Source organism: Bos indicus x Bos taurus, chromosome 3 (assembly GCF_003369695.1).
Source record: "Bos indicus x Bos taurus breed Angus x Brahman F1 hybrid chromosome 3, Bos_hybrid_MaternalHap_v2.0, whole genome shotgun sequence".
Taxonomy (NCBI): Eukaryota; Metazoa; Chordata; class Mammalia; order Artiodactyla; family Bovidae; genus Bos; species Bos indicus x Bos taurus.
The window spans coordinates 98,527,121-98,544,461 of NC_040078.1; the positions used below are offsets into that span (position 1 = coordinate 98,527,121).

Sequence of the window (17,341 nt, forward strand, 5' to 3'; positions counted from 1 at the left end):
CCTAAGCACCCCTCAGCCTTACACACACTGCCCTTGACCTTCCTTCCTCCAGTCTTCAGGCTGGTCAAGAATTTCTGTCCCATGAGGGAGCCAGATTCTCTCCAAGCCTCTTTTTCCCTTTGAGGTCAGGAAGATAACTTCTAGGACTCGGTTCATATGAGAGTTCTTCTATGGTGCCTTCCTGGTACTTCAAAACAGCACTGAAACTCCTCCACTCTCCACGGGACTTTTACAGCTCTGCTGCCCTTGAGCCAGTTGTCTGACCTTCTGGAGCCTCACTTTCTTCTTGTGTAAATACCACTGTGGCCTGCCTACCTCACGAGGCCATTGGGAAGCCAGCGGAGGCAAAAGTGTGAACACGTGCAGGTACCAGTGATGTCAGGGGACAGACGGAGTGGGCGGCCTGGCATCCATGCAGCCTGTCCCAGTCTCGAGGAAGCATGCTGGGGATGGTCCCAGAGCCAGTGTGGCCCTCCAAGAGTGGTCCTGGCGTGTCAGTGGGACCTGCTCAGCACGTGGGGATCACAGGTGTGGGCCGAGAGCTCCATACTCACCCTCTGGTGCCTCTCGGAGATTCAGCACTGATGCTCTGTGCTTCCTCGCTGATCATGAGAGTGCGTGCTCGTCGGACGCAGGTGCCAGGCTCTGTCTCAGTTCTTTAAAATTTCATCAGCATATTGAACTTCATATAAAAAACCTGTAAGATAGGCAGATAAGTAGTACCTGTAAGTAGTGCCCAAGACACTGGCATCTGTTGCCTGCCCCCCACCACCTGCCAGCCTCCCCCTCCTAAGAGAAGCCCTGACCACTACAGATGCCATTTTGCCTTTGTTTGTTCCAAGAGCCAGGATTAGCAGTGCTGAGCGCTGACTTCCAGCGAGCAGGAGGGATTGGACAAATGAGGTAAAGACAGAGCCTGGAATGCAGCTCCGAGGACCAGGCACCTGGAGCAGACTCTACGAGGAACCCTCTCGGGCACATGGGGACCGCCGCCTTCTCTAGACCTCACTTCCCCATCTCTGTGAAGCCCAGCAACAAGGGTGCACACTCAGCCCCGCCTGACGCATCTTCCCTGCTGCCCTGCCCACCTCCCCGCCCCAGTGTGGGAGCAGCTTGTATGAGGCTTGCAGGAAGCAGCCCACCTTGGGTGAAAGGGCCAGCAAGTTTGTTCCAGGATCCAGGTCATTCTCTTCAGCCCCTCTGATTGGCAGGTGCAGAGGGAGCTTCCTGGGTCCTTCGAGTTTCACCCCCACCCCACCTGCCCCTGTCCCTGCCCACCTCTCTAGCTCCCACCCTGGTAACTTTGGCCCCTTACTACTGGTGTACCCTTAGAGGAGTAGCTCTGCCTCAGTCTCCTCAACTGGAAAATGGAAACAATAGTGCCTACCTCCTAGGCTTGTTTGTGAGGATTAAGAGTTATCAAATGTAAGGCACTTAGAATCCTGGCTGGTGTATAGAAAACAGTATACAAAATATCTGAGGGTAGCTATCATTACTACTGTGATTATGCTTATCATATGCAGTGTGCTCTAATCCCAGAGACCATCCCCCTGCTGTTCTGATATTTCGTGAAATTCCGTCACTCCGTGTCTGCCTTTCATGTGCTATTTTCTCTGCCTAAATGCCCTTCCTTGTCTGGAAAACCCCTACTCATCCTTGAAGATTCAGCTCAGTCTGGTCCATCCTCTCCTACGTCCTTAGTGGACGAGTTGACTACATCCTGACTGTAACACTTGCTGTGCCTGGATGGCACTGGGGGTCTATCGAGCAGACTGGTACTTTACCCCCTCGCCTGTCTGTCTCCATAGTGATTAATCTACCTCTGTGTCTCTAACACAGCACAAGCACTGGAGCAGGGGATGTGAGCAATGTTTATTTCTTTTCTTAAGTGTTCACTGGAGGACAGGAGGGTGTATGTGCAGTGGTGATTGTAACACATGGTGACGATGAGCTGAGTGAGGGACAGAGCTGGGGACTCACGAGAGGGATGGATCCTGATTGAGGTTGGGGAGGATGGAGGTAGAAAATTGGGAAGATGAGGTAAAGTTGTGGGCTGTCAGCTATTTACGAAAGTGCTTTAAAGGTGTGAGTTTTTTACAGATACTAGTACAGACTTTTCATCCATGTGCTCATTACACCTGATCATATTTCTTTGTGGTTTCTCTTGTTCAGTTCAGGCTGCTACAAGAAACTGCCATAGACTAGGGGGCTTTCAAATAAGAAAAATGCATTTCTCACAATTCTGGAAGTCCAAGAGTAAGGCGCCGGCAAATTCAGCATCTAGTGAGGGCCTGCTCCCTGGTTCGGAGACAGCTGCCATCTCATTGTGCCCTCACATGAGTAAAGGGCTAAGGGGGCTCTCTGGGGACCAGTCCCATTCCTGAAGGCTCTGCCTAATGACTTAACCACCCAAAGCCCCACCTCCAAACACCACCACACTGGGGATTAGGTTTTCAAGTATGAACTTGAGTGAGGGTCATAATCATTCAGTCTCTACGGTATCTGTCTCTGGGTTGGATCCTAACTTATATACTGGGACCCCACTTCTCGTTGGTCCGATGGGTCAGGTCTAAAGAGAACATCCACCTCCCCAGCCTACCCTGCTTCCCTAGAACAGCCGCTGGGACTGGCTCCAGTTGCCTCCGTGGCCTCAAAGTGCTCTTTGCTTGCCTTGATTTCTCAAGCCGTGTGTGACTTGGAGGGAACGTGTGGCATGTGTTTCTGATTCAGCTCCCCTGTGCTCAAAGGCAGTGTGATCTGGAGCGATATCTGATGGCTTTTGAGCCTCAGAAATATGTTCTCCCAGCCTTCTTTTCCTGCCCCTCTCCCTGCCTTGACAGAAGCAGTCCTCTTGGCCGAGAATTGGTCTCCACAGTCCCAACCCTTGGCAAAACTGCCCCCAGCTGAATCTTTGAGCCTAGGAGACTGTGGACATCCAGGATGGAGGCCAGAGTGACACCAGGGCAACACCACTTTCTCTTGGAGACACGCCTGCCTACCTTGGCTGACTATCCTGGTGGTTCAGTTCACTTTCCAGAGCTCGGTGGTTCTATAGCTCAAAATCAGAAAATAGTTTGATGTGTTTCATGTTTGACAAGTCTTAAGAGTTTTCTTTTTCTTTCTCTTGCTGAACATAGCAGTATCTATCTATTTAGTGAACTTTTATTGAGAACCAACTAAATTCTGGGCAGTGGAGATATGAGTCTATATAAAACAGCTCCTGTCCTCAAGGCAGGAGAAACAAATGCTTCAGGAGGCCATTCTATGCATAGAATTCTTTGGGGGAGGCACAGATAGAGGTTTCTTCGGGGGAAGGAGAGAATGAAGGAAGAGGAAGAGAGACCAATCAGGAGTCTTCCCAGAGGCATGGAACCTGTCCATGACTACTGTGAGATGCACACAGGCAGAGTCAGAGTAAGACCCCAGGGGACAGGGAACGATTGGGACCAAGAATCACCTGGTTACTAATGAATGAGACCAAGCATTAGGATTTTTATAAAAGTAACCGAGGATATCAGCCAAGCTGGGAAAGGTGAGGCCCCACAGTTCTAAATCCCCGTCTGTTTCCAGGCTGATTGCAGCTGAGCACAGTAATATCCCCCAATTAGGATCATGCTTTCTGGCTTAGTGGTGAAGAATCCACTTGCCAATGCAGGAGACTTGAGTTCGATCTCTAGGGCGGGAAGATCCCCTGAGGAGAAAATGGCAACCCACTCCAGTATTCTTGCCTGAAAAATGCCATGGACAGAGGAGCCTGGCCGGCTACAGTCCATATGGTCACAGTGAGTCAGACACAACTGAACACGCACGCACTGTTCTTCTCTTCGAGTTTACAAAGCAGCGTCCCACTCGTGATCTCAGTGAGTTCTTCTTCCCTCTGTCCCTCCTCTCTTCATTCAAAAGTGTTTCCTTAGCACGAGCCCTGTGTCTGGTGCTGTTAGACTCTGGGAACAGTGATGGGCCAGGTCAAAGGATCTCAGCTTCATAAAGTGTCTAATTCAGGATTCACATCACTTTAAAACCAAAGAATGATACTGTGCCTCCAGGTACCAAATGTCAATGGTGCTTGGGGACAGCTGAGTTTCTCCATGTTGGTGTTTTCTGTGAAATAGTTTCCTTTCCCCATTTCACATGAGGAAAGAATTCAAGAAAAAGAAGCAAGGAGGTGGTGTTTTCGTGTTGAGCTAGTTCACCTCTGATCTACTTCTGATAAAAGCATTTCCTTTCTCTGCCCTTGAGGTACTAAGGGAAGTCAAACTCTATTTAAGGCCTCCAGAATTGGAACCTCCCAAGCATTTTGCCCCTAATAAAGCATCACTCTCAGTGGTTCATCTCCAAAAGTTTTGTTATTGATTCCAGCCATGTTTTGCAACACTCTTGTTTGCTCATATTTAAAAACAGAACATTTCATGTTGGCTTTTTTTTTTAGCCTGATTTCTTGTTATTTCCCACATATTTCCAGTGAATGAAGAGATTAGAGAGTGCATCGGGTTTTTTTCCTGAAGGACGAAAGTTAAACATCCTGTTCTGACTGTGAAGAAAATTTCAAGTTTCTGGAATCCATTAAAACCCAAAATGTCACAGGAAAGTTATTCTGGAGCCTGCAAAAACACAATTTTACACTTCTGATGTCCACTGGGCATGTTTGCCTGTCCTTGGAAGGAATCACCATTTTCTTTCTTCACTCCCTCCATCCTTCCCTCTTCCTTTCAGAAAGATGGAAGGAAGCCAATATATGTAATGCTAAGTGCTTTGCAAACGTTATCTTATTTAATCCTCCCAACAGCAACCCCAAAGCTAAGAAAAGCTCATGAACTTCACCCAGGTTGTCCACAAGGAAACACCAGATGCAGCCTTCATCTTGCTGCGTCTTTAGTTACATGGTCCCTTACTCCACCAGTGACTTATAGTTTACACTCTGATGCCCCGCCATTTTTTTTTTTTTCTATTTTGTAGAAAAGGATGTTGATGTAAGCCAGAAAAGGACCAATGTTTTCTCCTTCTCTCTCAGCTAAAGACCATGTTTTCTCATTTGTAAGCGGATGTGCCACTGCAAACATTACAGCCAAGAATGATTTCAGAGCATCTGGGTCCATGATCCAGGGCAGCTCTGTAAATGCAGTTGTCATTACACATTCTACTTTCTTGCAGGAGACAGGCAGGTGGCTCTGAAGTCTGACGGTAGAACTGAGTGTAGGGAAATCTCTTACCAGCTGGTGAGGGGCCGATTGGCTGTGACAGGGCCTGAGAGTGAAGGTCTAGCTGGCTGCAGCCTAGCAGTCAGATCTGGGCCTTTGAAATTCACTAATAGCCCATTCCTGGACGTTGAGGCCCCCAGGGCCTTTCAGCCTGCCTTCATTTGGGCGCTTGTTAGAAAGTCAGGGGATAACAGGCTTGGACGGGAAGGGTGGGTGGAGAGGGGTCCACTGAATTGCATCACAGGCCTAGCCAAGTTCTCAAGCACAGGAGGAACACAGCCAAGGGGCCTCCTCTGGCGTATCCTTCACCCTCATCCCAGCACGTGCCTTGGGAATTTTCCAGGATTCTCCTGGACTAGGCAGGGTTGGGAGGTCTGTGCTGGTGATAGTGGGATCATCTGGGCCACTTGCTGGCTCAGAAGCCTCACGGGACCAGCATCCCTCTCCCAGGGCAAGAGCCTCATCTCTGGGAAGTAGGCATGATGGGCCCCCTTGCCTCACAGTATCCTTGGAGGAAGGAAGGTGTAGAAAAACAGCCAAGACTTCCAGAGTCAATTTATGTCTCTTGAGCCTTCTCTGATCTCCCGGAAGTAATGCTCCCTTTTGAGGCTTACATAGTAATTCATTCTCTTTGCTCTTGACAGTCTTAGCTAGCCCTGAGCTGAGCTAACTAGCCTGTGTCTGCCTCCCTCAGAGCATGAGTTCAGATGCTGAATTTAGAACTTGGGTTTGCACAGTTCTGCCTGATGTCTGATGTTTTCTATGTCAAGGCTGATCGCCTGCCAGATGAGAATCTTGCAAGCATGCAAGCAGGGTTCACCTTCCCACTCACAGGGGTTAAGTGAATGAGTTCCTCGAGCTGTGATGAGGCTTAACAATTGTCATAGCTTCCCAGGGAGCTCAAACGGTAAAGAAATCTGCCTGTAATATAGGAGACCTGAGTTCCATCCCTGAGTTGGGAAGATCCCTTGGAGAAGAGAGGCAACCCACTCTGGTGTTCTTGCCTAGAGAACTCCATGGACAAGGGAGCCTGGGGGGCTACAGTCCAGGGAGTCGCAAAGAGCCAGAGAAGACGGAACAACTAAGCATTCACTTTAGTGATCATAAGTCATGCAGTGTGCCAGGCTGTTTAGGTCCAGACCTCATTTCACTTTTAGTTCTTACACAGTCCTTAGCATCTCCCATCAAATTTGAGGAGACTGAAGGAGTGAAAGTAACCATCAGTATGTGGAAAGTTGAGATGTGAGCCCCAGACCTGACAGCTTCCTAACCCACAGCGCACAGTAGCAGCCTTCCACCTCCCAAGAGCATCTGCCTTTCTCACTAGTCTGCATGTTTATTCTGGCCGTGGTCTGGCCAGAATTATCACCGCCGTGGGCAGGAAGTGACAGGGGCCCAGGATGCTGAAAGGCCATTAGACACCGACTGGTGCAAACTTGTTCGTTGACCAGTGAGAAAATAAGTCTCAGAGAGGGGGTGGGGACCAGAGCAGGAACCAGCGTCCTGACTTCTCTTCTGAATTCCCACAAGCCTGTTTCCTGGACTCTGGGACACTGCCCAGGCCATAAAATTTTATTCTTTCCCATAAAGGTGAACCGTCAAATGTCTAACGAAATTCCATTTAATCATTAAACCTTGGGTGAAGTTTGTTGGGAACGTGAGTGAATAAAGAGTCCGCCAGCAGGTCTGAGTACCGGTGATGGGGTGGACTTCAGTCTCCATAAACCTGAACTTTGGAGAGGGAGGCCCTGAGGTTGGTTTGCAGAAAGAGAGAGAGTGAAGAAAGGAGGCCTGGCGGTGGTGGGAAGCCCACCAGAGAGGAGAGGTCAGGCCTCCTTTCTCAAACACCTCCTGGTTTCCTGATTCCTGCTGCAAGCCAAGGGGATGGCCTGTCAGAAGGGAGGGCTGGGACAGAGTGTGATGCTGAAGGAGGCTGGCATGTCACAGGGGTGTTGTTTAAAGAGAGGCGCTTCCCAGGAAAGGGGCAGATTGCTAGGCATTGTGCCCAGGAACCCCTGTAGCCTCCTCTCCCACAACAGTCAGGCCTTCCTGCAGATCTGGCCTGCCCCACCATGATCTGTGAGCAATAAGGCCAAGGCCAGGCATCTGGCCCCAGGTGGTGTGCATGGGGCATGGGGGTGAAATTCAGGAATGACTGTTGAACAGGAAAGGGGAGGACCAGAGGCCGCTGGGGTACCTGTGCCCAATCCATGAAGAGGGAAGAGAAGGGCAGGCTTTCATTCTGGGCAGATGGCATGGACAGGTTCCTCCACAGCAGCACACTTGACTCTGGCAAAGGTCACTCGGGACAGGTCTGTGCCAGCCTCTGCCTGGAGTTGGCGGACTTGCCCCTCCGGGAACAAGGTACCAAGCGGGAAGGGCAGCTCCCCTTGACCCTCAGTTCCACTTGCTGTGTTACCCCAGGCACGCCTCTTTCCCTCTCTGAGTCTCAGGTTCTTTATTTGTGAAATGGAGACAGCGCTACCCACCTGCTACGGCCATCGTGCCAGTCAATGCCATGATGTGGGATGCCTGGTTCAGGAAGCAGGATTCTGCCAGCTGCTATTATTGTGATTGGCCAGATGGCGCCAAGCTTTAGTGCCACCTCGGCCTCCTGGACGGCTTTGTTAGAGAGCTATTTTTGATACAAAAAAGAAGTGCCACTTGCAATCACTGGGAAGTTTCTGATTCTTCCCCTTGGTACGTCGTTTCTGTAGTAAACACGCAGCTCTGGACTCTCGTGAGGGTCAAAGAGAATGGACGGAAGGTGGTTTTGCTACATGGTGGAGTGTGTAACTCACGGTTCATGTCCTCAGCTCTCACCACTTGCAGGCATTTGTCCAGCCTGCACAGTGCCATGTTCTCCACGGTTCCTGGACACACCCAAAGGTACAGCCTGTACCCTGGGAAAGCTCACGTTCTGGGCCCATCAGAACATACAGTGGTCATTGTGACAGTGGTGTCCCTGGTGGGCCTGGGGGACTGGGGGCTGATGGCGTCCTTGGCATTGAAGTGGATGCTGCAGGGTGAACCGGAGTCTGACCATGGGCAGTAGGGGTGGGCACGCCAGGCAGGGTGCTGCCCGCTTAAAGTCCTGGGAGATAGGAAAGGCGTTGGGTGGTTGCTAGCACACACAGGGAGGCCACGTTCACGTAAGTCTTGGGACTGGACTGATGAGACCTGAAGGGGAAGGGCAGAGCCTCCGGTCTGAGTGGAACTCTTGGACTTTCTCCCGCACCTCGGGGCTGGCCAGCAGAGGCTCCTGAACAAGATGGGAGCTCTTCTCAGGGAAGACAAATGGGCCTTCAGAGGGCAGCCTGACAGCGGAAGTGAGGAGGGAGGCCTTCGAGTTAATTGGGAGGGAGAGTCAGGGAATCACAGCCGGAAGCAGAGCGACACGAGCCTGCACAGGATGGTGGTGATGGGACAGGAGAGGAGAGACCAGTCCCGTAAAGCCTTTCTGAAAAAAACAAACCCTCAGAACTTGCCAGTGAGCTGGTCAGAGATGGAGAAGGGAGAGAAGGGGGGAAGGTGATGCCTTGGTTCCTACCTTTTTGCAAATTCTTTACTTGGTAGGAAATGTGGAAACCCAGGCAGGACTAAGCTGGGAGTGTTGAGCGGGGTGAGGACGGGAGATGGAGTGACCACACGAACAGCTGCTGAGTGCCAGCTTGGTGCTTAGCACAGGCCTCCCCACCCCCAGCACACACAGCGGTATCACGCTTGACCTTTACAATAACCCCAAGTGGAAGATTTCATGCCCAACGTGCAGATGAGGAAACTGAGGCCCAGAGAGGTTGATGATTTGCTCAAGAACACACAGCTGCAAGTGGGAAAGCTAAGATTTCAACACGGGTCTGGCTGCTCACTGCCTTCGTGAGGTACCCCCATCAGTACCTCCAGCCTGGCCCCCTCTCAGCTGAAAGCGGGGCCTCTCCCCACCGCCAGGTCTCTGTCTGAGCCACCTCACCATGTCTCCAGGAGATGCTGCCATGTGAATTTTGAATGCAGCTCCTAGGAGGAAAAAAATCCAGTGTGGCACCATCTGTTCCTAACAAATAAACAGAGATTGCTTCAAACCACTCTGGGGAAAAAAACACAGATACAGGAGGAAGGAAATTTTGAGAAAATCATATCATTTTCCGTAGCCTAGACCAGCTTCTTCAGCACTATCGGTGTTTTAGGTGGACTCATTCTTCACTGTGGACACTGTCCCGTGCCCTATAGGATATTGTACAGCATCCCTGGCCTCTGCCAGGAATAGAAGCTGCCCAATTCTTCTACCAAGTATAGGAGATACTCTTAGTGGAGTATTTCCCCCGCACTTATGACAGCTAAAAATGCCCTCAGACAATGTTTCCTACGGAGCTGGAGGGAGAAAATTGCCCCCAGATTGAGAATCATAGTTGTAGATAATCAAAGAATTTCAACCTGAAAGGGAATATTGGGGTCACCTGGGTCAGACCAGCTGTTGCATGGAAGGGTTGAAAGGTACTCCCCAAAGCTAGCATTCCGTCGGTCTATGAGACCCTCGGTTTACTAGGAAGATGCTGGGACCAGAGGAGAGGAGGGTGCCTGCTGTCACTCAGGAGTCTGGAACTCATCACTTCTTCACATCACCTGTAACAAGGCCTCAGAGGCTGGAACTGTTTCCTTCCAAGCTCAAGTCCCTGGCTAGCCTATCAGGGGTGCCTAGCCCCATGCCAGGTGCCAGGAGGTGCAGGTTAAGAGACAGAGGGAGGAAGAGACAGGACTGCTCCAGACAGTTCCGCCCAGTGCGGGTCACAGGTTGGCTGCACATGACCAGAAGAGCTTGTGCAGCTGTCTGTGCAGGGCTGGAGGGGCTGCAGGTCGTGTTGGGAAAGAATTCTTAAAGAAAGGAACCTTTGCAAAGAGGAAGGAGAGTTGAAGGAGGAGGGCAGTGATGTGAGTCAGCTCAAATCTCCAGGAGAGTGGGAGCCACGGGACTCCCCAGGGCCTGCTTTCTGCAGCATCACGTCCCCAACACCTGAGCCAGGATGCTGCAAGGGCTCCTGGAAAGGCCGTCTGACCAGGCGATTCATGTCTTCATCCCACTGCATCCCCAGCTGGGCCGTGCCTCCCTGAGCTGCGTTTCCACCTGTCAGCAGGGCACCCCCAGGGTTGTGTGAGGGCTGAATGAGATCAGGAGTCCTGAGAGTTTGGTTAACCTCAAAAAGTTGCCCAGCATGAGGAATGATGGTTATCATACCAAGTGGGGTGAGATCAGCACTGAAACAGAAGCGTCAGGACTGGAAGGGGCTGAGAACTTGACTCCCCAGGGAGCAGCCGGGCAAAGCCTCTTGCCATCTGGGCGGGTTGGGGTGGGGGGGAACCAGCCACCCTGGGCCAGGCAGCGTGATCCCCCCTTCTCCACCTATGTGGACCACTCTCCCACCCTGCCTGGCTCTGCCCGAGTGCCTGCTGGTGCATGCAGAAGCCTCCGTGACCCCAGGGCCAGGCCAGAAAGGGGCTGCTACAGGAAGACCGCTGAATTCCACGGCCAGAGCTTTACAAGTCAAAACCAAGGCCAGCAATGCCCGGGGGCCCATGAATCTATTCTCAGGCACAGTTGTTGAGAGGAGGTATTATAAATGGGGTTGGGAGGCTGATTCTGGATGCAGGGCCTGGGGCCCAACTCAAGCTCGCCTAGACCAGCTAGGCTGGGTGGGCCCTTGGTCACTATATTCACTTCCCAGTCAGGTGTGGCTGGCTCTGGGTAACCACCAGGCCCACAGCGCTGGCAGTGGGAGGGCATCTTAAGGTGGAGTGGGGGGCAGACCAAATGGCAGGAAGAGAAGAAAGAAAGGAAGGATCAGGCCCGCAAAGCTGGGTCTGCTGGAATGAAGGGATGGACAGCCTTGTGTCTGAGAAAATGATGAACTCCCATCAGGAGCCCCACGGCGCCTCACTGAGCTTGCCTGGCTGCAGAGACCACCTCCTAGCAGGCTCGAGGAGCCTGTGTGTTGGGGGTTGAGGGGACAGTGTATGTGTGTGGATTGGGGGCGGGAGGTAGTTGTGGCTGCTTTTGGTTTAGGGAGCAGACAAGGCCACTGCCCTGACCAAGTCACCTCGGTCCCCATCCCAGTCTGGGGCTCCCCGCTGTGCCCTCCAGTCCCTACCTCTCCAGTCCCTTCCTGGCCACCAGTCTGAGGCCCTTCCCCAGGCTACCTGCAAGCTCAGCCCTTCCTGGAAGGCAAAGGCGAGTCTTTGGTTTCTGGCAGGTTCCTGGAAGGTCTGTGGCCGCTCACTGCCCACCAGTGCAGGATAAGGCAGAGTGAAGACCCCGGGGGTTCGGGGCTGGGAGGTCATGTTAGAATCTGACCCTGCATTTCAGAGCTGGGTGAATTTTGGAAGTTGTTTCCCCATTTCGGGCTCACCTACGTTGACTGACACAGGGGAGGAGAGTTCTTAATTTGCAGGCTGTTAGAGTGTTCAATGAGAAAGTTCTTGCCGCAGTGTCACACATAGACACTGGTAGCAGCAGTTACCATTGGCTGAGCAGCAATACGTGACATAAATGATGCTGAAAGAAGCACAGGACGGTCCCCACGTCCGGGGAGCCAACCCCCTAGAGGAAGGCACAGGGACCCAGGGAGAGTTCGCCTGCGTCCTCAGCTCTTTTGTGCATTGTCGGGGGCCTTCTCTGTGCCTTGCCTCTCCTGGACATGGGATCAGCCCAGATGCCCTAGGGGGTCACCTGGAGAGACAGATGTACCTTCAGGCCTCAGGCACAGGGGTCACGAGGGAGCTGGAGGGATACCCAGGAAGGTACTGAGGAGGGGTCTGTGGCCCTATGCCCGCAAGCGTGAGTAGGAGGATGCCAGGCGGGTATGCACAGTGGGCAAGGCCGAATCTCCAACTGCGGTCCGGCCTCCAGCTCCAGTATCTGAGTCAGGTACCAGCAAAGTCTGAATACAAAAGCAACAGCCTTGGGGCTTCAAGAAGGGGTCAGGCCCGGGACTCAAATAGGTCCCTGATAAGGGAGTGCCTCCTTAGGCCCAGGTGTGAGAGGAGAGAGCACTTGAAGAAAATCCTTGCCTTCCACCAAGACTGACCACTTAGATGCAGAGGGTGCCTTTATGACATTCAAATCCAAAGCCCAGAAAACTGGAACTTTGCCAAAGTGGTCCAAAAGTCTATTCAGACACCATCTCTGAGCCCTGCAGGAGCTCTGAGTGCCAGCCCCTCCTGCACGGCAACAGCAGAGAGCCTCTGGTACTTTTTACTTTTCCTTCTCCTTTCCAGGCTCACCGGTCCCCGCCCACCTCTGTCCCCGCCCACTGGGTGCAGGCCTCCTCATTTATCAAGATGAAATCCATCAAAGTCGCTGGGAGGGAGGAACATAAAAAGAGTTTGCGGGGCAATAAATCTCCTTTACCATCGGCGGAATTCATCCCAGACTGTGCTCTTTGAAAGCAGAGACTGCCGACAGGACAGTGCAACCGGGCATGGGGTTGGGTATGTGGGAGCAGGGACACAGCTCAGAGTCCTGGGCTTCATAGCTGGGCACCTGGCTGTGTGGGGGAGCACAGGCCATCAGTGGCAGGACTGGGTCTAGAACCGAGGATGGAATTTCAGCCCCGCTCCCGTCTGTGTTCCCAAGGTCAATGGAGACAGCTCCCTGAGCCCAGAATTATATATGAGAACTAATGACACTCATCCACTTAGCCCCTTCATCATTCACATGTGCTCGCTCATTTTTGTGTCACTCTCTTCTGCATCTGTCACTAATGTTTACTGTGCACCTACTATGTGCCCAGCACAGAGCCTGCAGCAGGGCGGCAGAAGGTGCACCTGGGCCCATCGGAGCAGGGGAGGACCTCAGAGCAGGGGCAGGGAGCACGCGCACTGTGTGAGGGGGGCATGAGCAGAAGGGGACAGAGGTCCTTTCCATTCTTCCCTCTCCCCCCAGCAGAGAACACCAAGCCTGTGTTAACAGGGGAAGGAGATATTGGGCTGCCTTGGTAAACCTCACCCAGGCTGATCAGCATTTAAGGGGACTTTCTTTGTGTCCAGCCACACACTTGGAAAGTGGCTTGTCTGTTCTCCAGGGAAAGTGGCTTCCCTTCTCCTGTCTCTCTTCCTCGTGATAGTCTCGTGAAAACAGCATGGACCGGGGCCTGGGAGCTGTCCATCAAGTAAATAAATAAAGCATACTCTGTCCCTGTGATAGAGCACGACGTGGCGGTTAGAATGAATGACCTACATGTGTCAACATGGGTAAATCTCACTTACATAATATTGGGTTAAAAAGGCAAATCAGAGAACAATACGTGCAGTCTTCTACCACTTATGCAAATCTAAAGAAGGAACAATGTTGCATATTGTTTATGCACACATATGCATGTAATAAAAGAATAAGAATACAGACAAAAAAGATACAGCCCAAACTCAGAAGTGGTTACCTCTGGGGTGGGGGGTGGGGGGAGAGGTGAATGGGATCAAGGAGGGGGCAAGGGGACTTCTGATGCGATAATTGTATTTATTTTAAAACATATGTGAAGCAAAGATGATAGAAGATCAATGTGTGTTAAATCTCAGTGGTAAATACAAGCATTTGCTAGGTTCTCTGTACTTTTCTGTTGGTTTGAAATATTTCATTAAAAAAAATAAGATGTTTAAACAAAACCCAGACAGTCTGACTCAAAAACCCACATGAACCGCAGTCTAAGGGCCTCTGAAGTACCAGACTTGTGGAAGGTGCTCTCTTAAACCCTTTCACATTTAATCTGCCGCATTCCAAGAAGGGGGCTTATTATCTTCATTTCACAAATGAGGAAATAGGCTCAGAGCGGGCAAGTAACTTGCCCAGGGTCACACAGCTTTAGATGGAAAATCTGAGCTTCGAACTCTGATGATATAACCCCCAAAGCTGTGGTCTCTCCTCCACATCTCACCACCTATATACAAGCTGCATTTCTTTGATGAAATATAACCAATGGAAACAAACAAACACCAAACAAAATGAAAACCAACTCAGAGTCTGACACGAACCTTGCCTCTGTTCCATACTGATTCTGACCTTCGAGAACTACTATCCCCTGGAGCTTCACGTGCCCTCAGGGCAAAATGCAGATGGCACCATGGTGGCTTCCCTAACAGGATAACTGCCCTTGTCCATGTTGTTAATATGTATAAAAGTACTTGCCTGTGGTTCCTGCCACTCACAGCTGAGACCCTCACCATCAGTTTGTAGAGGACTGTGGCGTATTCTAAACAATTGGCAAAGTGATTCCATTTTGCTGGCCAGATAAAACATTTCTGCTCTGGTTGCATATTGATTATACAACCTCAAAGGAAGGAAATCTTAGTTCAGACGCCCAAGCATCATTCCTATAATTTCCTTCCTGATCAAAACCGAACCAGAATCTCTGAGTGGAGAAGGTGAGGTGCTCAAACATCATCGTGTGGCCCCTTTCCCCGTTCTCTGGCTGGCGGCCAGCTCTGTAGGTGGTAGGCGTTGTGCTAAGAATTTGAAATACCAAGAGCCCATCCCATTTTACAGGGGTCAGGAATTTAAGTGACCTGGGACATGGCTAGGTGGTAGAGTTGAAAGCCACGTCTTTGTGATTCTAAAGTCCTGCTCATAACCGTTACATTATATTATTGTGGAGAGGAGACCAGAATGAGGCCAGAGGGAGAAAGATGCAGTAATGAAAGCATGAAGGCCACTGTAAGCCACCTGAGGAGCTGGGCTGGGTCCTGCAGGCGTGGGGGCTGTTGCAAGGTTTAGGCAGGGAGAGACATGATCATTCTGGTGATTCAGAAGTCCTCTCTGGGTGCACCTGGAGACTAAATTGCAGGGAGGGAGGCGAGAAGCAGGGAGTCTAGGTAAGAGATGGTTACAGTTATCCAGGCAAGAAGGGCTTGGACTTGGGCAGAACCAGTGATGGTTGAGAAGAAATAAACTTTCAAAGGTATTTAGAGCATTATAAATATTGGAAGGATAGATAAATGGATAAATGGATGGATGGATTTATGGATGGATGAATGGATGGACAGATTGTAGGATTTGAAAGAGAAGAAGTCATATTAAATAACGTGGTCTTCAAGCAGGCCCTGAGGCAGGCTTCCCAAGATCTTTTTAGACTCTTGCTTGCATGACTTTCCTTGTTCTGAAATACGTGAAATTTTAGAAGTCAGATACTATAGGAAATCCCACCAGAGTTTTCCCAACCCACAACCAACAAGTCTAACGCCTACCCTCCACCCTCCTGTGGGAACCTTCTGGGCCCAGAGTATATACAGAAAGAGATGCTGGGCAGTGGGAGGCAGGGCTGTCCAAACACAGATGCTGCTGAAAGTATGGCCCAATACATACCAGCAAATATTGATCCTGCCTCTCTTCCCAAACCGGACCACTGCCAGACAATGCCAGGGTGCATTGTTGGGTCTGGGCCCTAGGCTGCAGGCCGAGGAATGTGGACTCTGCAGGAATCTGTTTGCTCATTTCCCAGAGCTTGACATCCCTGGCGTGACAGCACCCAGGGAGTGGCCCTCGGCCCTATCACCAAGCAGTTCCCTGTTCAGGATATTTGCACAGGGGCCACTCTGCTTAGTCTGTATTCATTAGAAAAGGTTTTTCTCTGTCTGGCGGGTTTCCAGGATGTGCGGGGGGCTTTCCCACCCGACCCCTCCCTTTACCTATCCCACCCGGTTCTGGCTGCCTCTGCGAAGTCATGGAAGTAAAGCCCTAAAACATCAAAGAGAATATGGCAAGTCAGGTGGGCCCGCTGAGAGGCACCATCATCCCATCACCCCCACTTTAAAGATGACCAGCCAGTACACTTTGAGTCACTCGGCTTGGGGGCAACTATTATGGCTGTTAAGAGCCTTTGAGTCAAAGACACTTTGGAAAGTGAAATTGGATAAATTACTCAACTTTAACACCATCGCCTCCCACCTCATCTCCTCATCTGCAAAGTGGAGACAGCAGTAGTAGCCCCTCCTCTGAGATTAAGTGAAATAACATTTAATAAGTGTCCAGAATACAGCTGGCGCTTTTAAGCAGAAATGGATTGCACCAGGGAGCCACAGGCAGCCACAGCACACTTGGAGGGTTTGCTGCTTCCACCAAGAGACCAGGTTCCCAGGGAGTCTGGCCAGTCTTGTCCGGCAGTGGCCCACGGGGGCTGCAGGGACAGTTACGATTCCTTGTGCTACATGCCCCAAGGGGCCCCTTTCTAGCTCTCTCCAGCTCACACCATTCCAAGGGGATCATGAAAATGGGTCCCATGGTGGGTTGGGAGCTGGTGCGGGGAGACCCAAACTCATTTCTAGTCATAGTCTGTTAGACTGCTTTGGCCTGGAATTCCTGGTCTTCGACAGCAGCAAAGGTGGCCTTCCAGCCCTAATGAGATGGGCTCCTTGGGTCAAAGAGCCCCTCAGGCTTCCTTGGGCAGCTGTGCCCTGAGCCCCACCCTCCTTCCTCGGGCCACAGTCTGGGCCCAGCTCTGCTTCCAGAGCCCATGAGGTTCCCTGGGAGCCCAGCCGTGCCAGGGACCACCATTGTGGCTTGTGGGTGTTTGGATTCAGGGTTATTTTTTGGACAGTTTCTGTTTTTCTGTTTAGCTTTTTTAGTTTAGCCCTTAGCACAGAGCTCTGAAATAGCTCTTGACAGCTTCCCCTGCGTTGGCTCAGGTGGGCTTCTGGTTGCTCCACTGTTATTTCAAGGACCTGCTGTGTTCATCACGTTGATTAAGAGCACAGATTCTAGAGCCACCAGCTCCAGCACATATTAGCTGAGTTATCTTGGGATGTTCACTTATTTCTCTGAGCCTCGGTTTCCTCATCAATAAAATGATGATAGTAATAGTCCCCACCTCTTAGGGTTGATGGGAAGAGTCAAGAGAGTGATACTTGTGGAGTAATTTGCTCACATCTAGTATTGATACATGGCTTCCCTAGTAGCTCAGATGGTAAAGGATCTGCCTACAATGCAGGAGACCTGGGTTCAATCCCTGAGTCAGGAAGATCTTCTGGAGGAGGTCATGGCAACCCACTCCAGTATTCTTGCCTGGAGAATTCCATGGACAGAGGAGCCTGGCAGGCCATAGTCCATAGGGTTGCAAACAGTCAGACACAACCAAGAGACTAACACCGGCAGTAGCAGTATTGATACT

The 17,341-nt window shown here is 51.1% G+C and overlaps 1 protein-coding gene across 2 annotated transcripts in view; it reads left to right on the forward strand.

Moving 5' to 3' along the window:
• Positions 1 to 17,341, forward strand: part of TRABD2B (TraB domain containing 2B) — a 221,495-nt gene that overhangs the window by 114,762 nt on the left and 89,392 nt on the right. The window lies entirely within an intron of this gene.